Here is a 6,088-nt window from a genome sequence, read left to right on the forward strand (position 1 = left end):
GGGGGAAGGGGAGAATTTAAAAAAAACCCGGGGCGGCGGAGACGGACGTTGTTGTGTTGAGGGGAGGGGAGGGAGGGTTTGGGCCTCTTCGAACCGTGAGGGCGAATAAAATGCAATATATATATATGTTGTGGGGGGGAAAGCGGGTTTTATTTTAGCTTTGTTTTTATTGTGAGGGGAGGACGGGCGGGAGGGTCGGGACTCACCGGCCGCTGCGGTTGGAGTGAGTGAGTGAGGGCGGGAAGCGGCTCCCATGGCAACGGCGGGCAACCGGGGGGTCTCTCTCTCCCCCCCCCCCCCCCAACCGGGCCCCGGCCAATCAGAACGTCACCTATTGCTTGGCCCCTGCCAATCAGGGGCATTGCCCCCATCCGCCAATGGGAAAGCCTCCTGCCGACTGGCCCCGGCCAATTGCAGCGTGCCCGGGGTCCCGGCCCCGGCCAATTGGAGCGTGCCCCGGGTCCCGGCCCCGGCCAGTCGTAACGTACCCAACAACCGGCCCCGGCCAATTGGAGCGTGCCCAGGACCCGGACCCGGCCAATCGAGATGTCTCCCGCCAACCGGCCCCGGCCAATTGGAGCGTCCCCAGCCAACTGGCCCCCGTCAATCAGAACGTCACCTATTGCTTGGCCCCTGCCAATCAGGGGCATTGCCCCCATCCGCCAATGGGAAAGCCTCCTGCCGACTGGCCCCGGCCAATTGTAGTGTGCCCGGGGTCCCGGCCCCGGCCAATTGGAGCGTGCCCGGGTCCCAGCCCCGGCCAATTGGAGCCTGCCCGGGTCCCGGCCCCGGCCAGTCGTAAAGTCCCCAACAACCGGTCCCGGCCAATTGGAGCGTGCCCGGGACCCGGCCCCGGCCAATCGAAATGTCTCCCGCCAACTGGCCCCGGCCAATTGGAGTGTGCCTGGGTCCCGGCCAATTGTTACGCTCCCCCCACCTACCAGCCCCGGCCAATTGGAGCGTGCCCACCAACTGGCCCCGGCCAGTCGTAAAGTCCCCAACAACCTGTCTCGGCCAATTGGAGCGGCCACCGTCAATCGGAATGGCCCCGGCCAATAGGAACGTCTCCCGCAACTGGCCCCGACCAATCGGAATATCCCTGCCGACCAGCCCCGGCCAATTGTAACGTCCCTGCCGACCTGCCCCAGCCAATCGGAATATCCCCGTCCAATCAGAACGTCCTCCCGCCAACCTACCCCGGCCAATAGGAAGGTGACCGGTCCCTGCCAATCGGGACGTCCTCCTGCCGACCGGCCCCGGCCAATCGGAACATCTCCCGCAACTGGCCCTGGCCAATCGGAATATCCCCGCCGACCAGCCCCAGCCAATCGGAATGTCCTTCCGCCAACTGGTTTTGGCCAATGGGAACATCTCCCGCCAACTGACCCCGGCCAATGTGGCATCGGCCACAACCAACCAGCCCCGGCCGTTCACTGTGTTACCCTCACCCACTAATTGGCATTTAATGGAAAGGCAAGGCTGCGATGGCATCTTCGTCTGTTTTTGGGCATTAGCTGGTATATCCGATTAGTTTTGCCGTGTATTTTGCTATCATCTGTCTGTTGGGAAGAAGAGGGTAACAGTAAGACACGTAACAAGCTTGTTAATAGTTATTTCTTTATTTTGAGTTCCCTTCAGTATTGTGAACACTATATTATATTTATATTTAACATATATAATGGAAAATATTACTATTTACGTTGATTAGTCGACAATTGCAAAGGGGATAGGACTTATAAGGCGTTTTTTTTTTTACACTCAATGAGATATGACTAAGAACCACAAAATGCATTCAGTAACGACTTTCAAAGAAGAATTGGATAAATGCACAAGGAAACGTGCAGCGGCCTTTCGGAAAGTCTGACGCTAACTCTTGATGTCTTCCTGTCTGTACAGTTCTGTGCATTATGGTCAGGTTGTGACAAACGTAGTTTTACTAATAGTGTGATACTTCTGTTTGTCATTCCAAAACTTGGTCACATAATGCCGCTTTTTAAAATCGGTGTGGTTATGCTTTTCTCATTGCTTGCTCGCTTTGAGCCATAAATATAGAAAAAGTGTGATTTTAATAAAGGGACAGTTTAAAAAAAATTCCCTTACACCTCCCAGATACTGGATATGACATTCTTTGTAATAAAAACATTCTCAGTATTACTTTCTTCGTGCTGAACTTTTAGTTGTCTTGAAACGAAAATGTTGGAAATTTTCGGTGAGTCATTTAGCGGCGGTGGGGAGAGAAACAGAAATAACAGCTAGCTCAAGTCAAAGATTCTTGTACAAAGAAGATTTACGAGGATGTTGGCTGGAGTTGAGGGGCCTGAGCTATCCAGAGAGCGGCTGGGCTTGTACACTCTGGAGTTTAGAAGAATGAGCGGGTATCCTATTGAAACATAAGATTATTAAGGGTTTGGACATGCTAGAGGCAGGAAACATGTTCCCGATGTTGAGGGTGAGTCCAGAACCAGGGGCCGCACACAGTTTAAGAATAAGGGGTCGGCCATTTAGAACGGAGATGAGGAAACAAGAGAGTTGTGAGTTTGTGGAATTCTCTGTCTCGGAGGGCGGTGGAGGCCGGTTCTCTGGATACTTTCAAGAGAGGGCTCTTAAAGATAGCGGAGTCAGGGGATATGGGGAGAAGGCAGGAACGGGGTACTGATTGGGGATGATCAGCCACGATCACATTGAATGACGGTGCTGGCTCAAAGGGCTGAATGGCCGACTCCTGCACCTGTTGTCTATTGTCAGGTCGGGCAGACTGATTTGATTCCTTGGAGCGCAGGGAGATGAGGGGTGATCTTGTAGAGGTGTATAAAACCATGAAGTGTAGGGCAATGATGGACCAGAGGAAATGTGTAGGAAAGAACTGCAAATGCTGGTTTATACCGAAGTTAGACACAATAGACGACATGGGTTTAAGGTGAGCGGGAAAAGATTTAATAGGAACCTGACGGGCACATTTTCCACACTGGTGGTGTGTTTATGGAATGAGCTGCCAGTGGAGGTATGTTTAAGAAGGAACTGCAGATGCTGGAAAAATCGACGGTAGACAAAAATGCTGGAGAAACTCAGCGGGTGAGGCAGCATCTATGGAGCGAAGGAATAGGTGACGTTTCGGGTCAAGACCCGAAACATCACCTATTCCTTCGCTCCATAGATGCTGCCTCTCCCGCTGAGTTTCTCCAGCATTTTTGTCTACCTGCCAGTGGAGGTAGTTGAGGCAGGTATTAAAATAACATTTAATAGACATTTGGACAGCTACATGGATGGGAAAGGTTTAGAGCAGGGGTGTCATACACATTTTACGTCACGGGCAAAATACGATCTCATGCGCACGCGCGAACGCAGTCCGATCGGGCACCGCGGACGACTGCAGCCCGCTCTGGCATCGGGGAAATCATTCCGCGGTCCGGATCGGGCTCCTTCGCGGGCCGTGAGTTTGACACCCCTGGGTCAAACACGAGCAGGTGGGATAAAACTCGGCTTGTACTAGCTAGAATTTAGAAGATTGAGGGGGGGTCTTATAGAAACTTATAACATTCTTAAGGGGTTGGACAGGCTAGATGTAGGAAGATTGTTCCCGATTGTTGGGGAAGTCTAGAACAAGGGGTCACAAGTTTAAGGATAAGGGGGAAGTCTTTTAGGAACGAAATGAGGGGAAAAAAATTCACACAGAGAGTGGTGAATCTGTGGAATTCTCTGCCACAGAAAGTAGTTGAGGCCAGTTCATTGGCTATATTTAAGAGGGAGTTGGATGTGGCCCTTGTGGCTAAAGGGATCAGGGGGTATGGAGAGAAGGCAGGTACAGGATACTGAGTTGGATGATCAGCCGTGATCATATTGAATGGCGGTGCAGGCTCGAAGGGCTGAATGGCCTACTCCTGCACCTAATTTCTATGTCTATGTCTAAGTGTAGATGGGGCATGTTGTCCGTCAGGGACGAGTTGGCCCCAAGGGCCTTGTTCATGCTGTTTGACTCTATGACACTTTGTTTGAGTTCAACGTCCTGATTCGTAATGGAAATTAAAATCTTGATGTGCAAGGTCTGAAGGCGGGAGTCCTCTGCCGCACACAATATTTTTGTTGCCGCAAATACTGTTAGTGACATTTCCTTGCAAATGTGCTTAGTCCTGTGAATGTCTAGGATGTTTTTTTTTAATTCATTGAAATTTCTTGCGATCTGTGACTCAGTGTGTGGAAGCATTCCTCACTCCTGTTGTCCTCTATCCCTCCCCTTTGCTCTGTTGGAGGCCTAAGGTGTGGGAGACATCAGTGAAGAGGCCTCAGTAAGGTGCTGCGGGAGATAGTGGCCACTATGTCGGGGTTTGGAGTGGCTATTTGGAGTGAATGAGGAAAGGAAAATCTTCACCATTTCTTCACCATCTCCAGAGTCATGAACCCCTTGAATTGTGTCCACTTGTAGGGTAGAACGTGGCTGAATTTGCACGTGGAATGTTCCTGTACACCTGGCAGCTACAGTGGCGCAGTTGGTATAGCCACCGCCTCACAGCACCAGAGACCCGGGTTCCACCTTGTGCGTGGAGTTTGCACGTTCTCCCTGTGGCCACGCTGGTTTCCTCCCACATCCCAAAGACAGGCAAGTTTCTCGGTTGAGGATAGACAGAAAATGCTGGAGTAACTCGGCGGGTCAGGCAGTATCTCTGGTGGAAAGGAATAGGTGTTCGACCTTCGAGTTTGTAGGTTAATTGCCCCTTTTAGAGTAAAGGAATAGAAACAGCTGAAGGACTTGTTTCCTTTCTGTATCTCTAAACTAAACTGCTTTGGTATGACGACAATCTTCCGTGTTCGGTGGCGCAGTTAGAATTGCTGCCTTGCAGTGCTAAAGATCGGGGTTCGATCCTCACTACGGATGCTTGTATGTACAGAGTTTGTACGTTCTCCCCGTGAGCTGCGTGGGTTTTCTCCGAGATCTTTGGTTTCCTCCCACTCTCCTAAGATGTACAGGATTGTAGGTTAATTGGCTTGGTATAAATGTAAAATTGTCCCTAGTGTGTGTAGGATTGTGTTAGTGTACGGGGGTCGATGGTCGGTCAGACTCGGTGGGCCGAAGGCCCTGTTTCCACGCTGTTTCTCTAAACTAACTAAATTACTGAAGATGCACACAAAATGCTTGAGTTAAGGGCCTGTCCCACTTGCATGCGATTGCGTGCGTTTGGCCCGACCAAACGGAAGCGGAGTTCACGCTAAGTACGCTCGTGACGTCATTTACGTCATGCTGACCAAACAGCTGGGCAGGAGGCGGGCTGACTGAATTTGGGCGTCGCACGGCGTCGGGCAGTGCCGTCATCACGCAACGTCGCGCCGGGCGGTGACGTTATCGCGCCACGCGCTAGGCGTACGCCGTCAAGACGCTGCGTACGATCGCAATGCGCCTGCGTGACGACAGGCCGTTGGTGCACGAAGATTTCGGACACCCTGACAGTTTTTTGGAGCCTGGCGCGATGTCGGGACCAACCCCGCACAACTCTGTGATTCTAAGTGGGACCGGCCCCGCGCGGCCATACGGTGCCCGTACGCCTCAAGCGACCACGTTTGGTCGCAACAAACGCATGCAAGTGGGACAGGCCCTTATATCAGCAGGGCAGGCAGCACCTCTGGAGAGAAGGAATGGGTGACATTTCGGGTCGAGACCCTTCTCCAGACAGAAGACGGGTGTCGACCCGAAAAGTTACCCATTCCTTCTCTCCAGAGATGCTGCCTGTCCAGGATTTGTGTCTACCTTCAGTTTAAACCAACATCTGCAGTAAATTACTGGTAAGTCAAACTCCCTTCTGTTGTTCCTCAAACTGTGAATCTTTCTTGCCTGTTTGAGAGGCATCAGGTTAACATCTCATCCAAAAGGACCTTGCAACGTTGCCGGGCATGTTTCTGTTCAAGTCAGAGGGGTGAGACAAGAAGCGGGGGGACTGAGTGGCATTTAAACAGACTATTTTAAATTGTCCCTGTGGTTTGGGGTGGGAGGTGAAACTGAAGTTCAAGTCGCTGTTGTTTGGTGCAATTATGGATCGCTTTTCTTGAAAACGTCCTAAATAGCAGCGGTGTCGTTTGAAAGCTGCACTTGCAAAAACAC

Source organism: Amblyraja radiata, unplaced genomic scaffold (assembly GCF_010909765.2).
Source record: "Amblyraja radiata isolate CabotCenter1 unplaced genomic scaffold, sAmbRad1.1.pri S103, whole genome shotgun sequence".
Taxonomy (NCBI): domain Eukaryota; kingdom Metazoa; phylum Chordata; class Chondrichthyes; order Rajiformes; family Rajidae; genus Amblyraja; species Amblyraja radiata.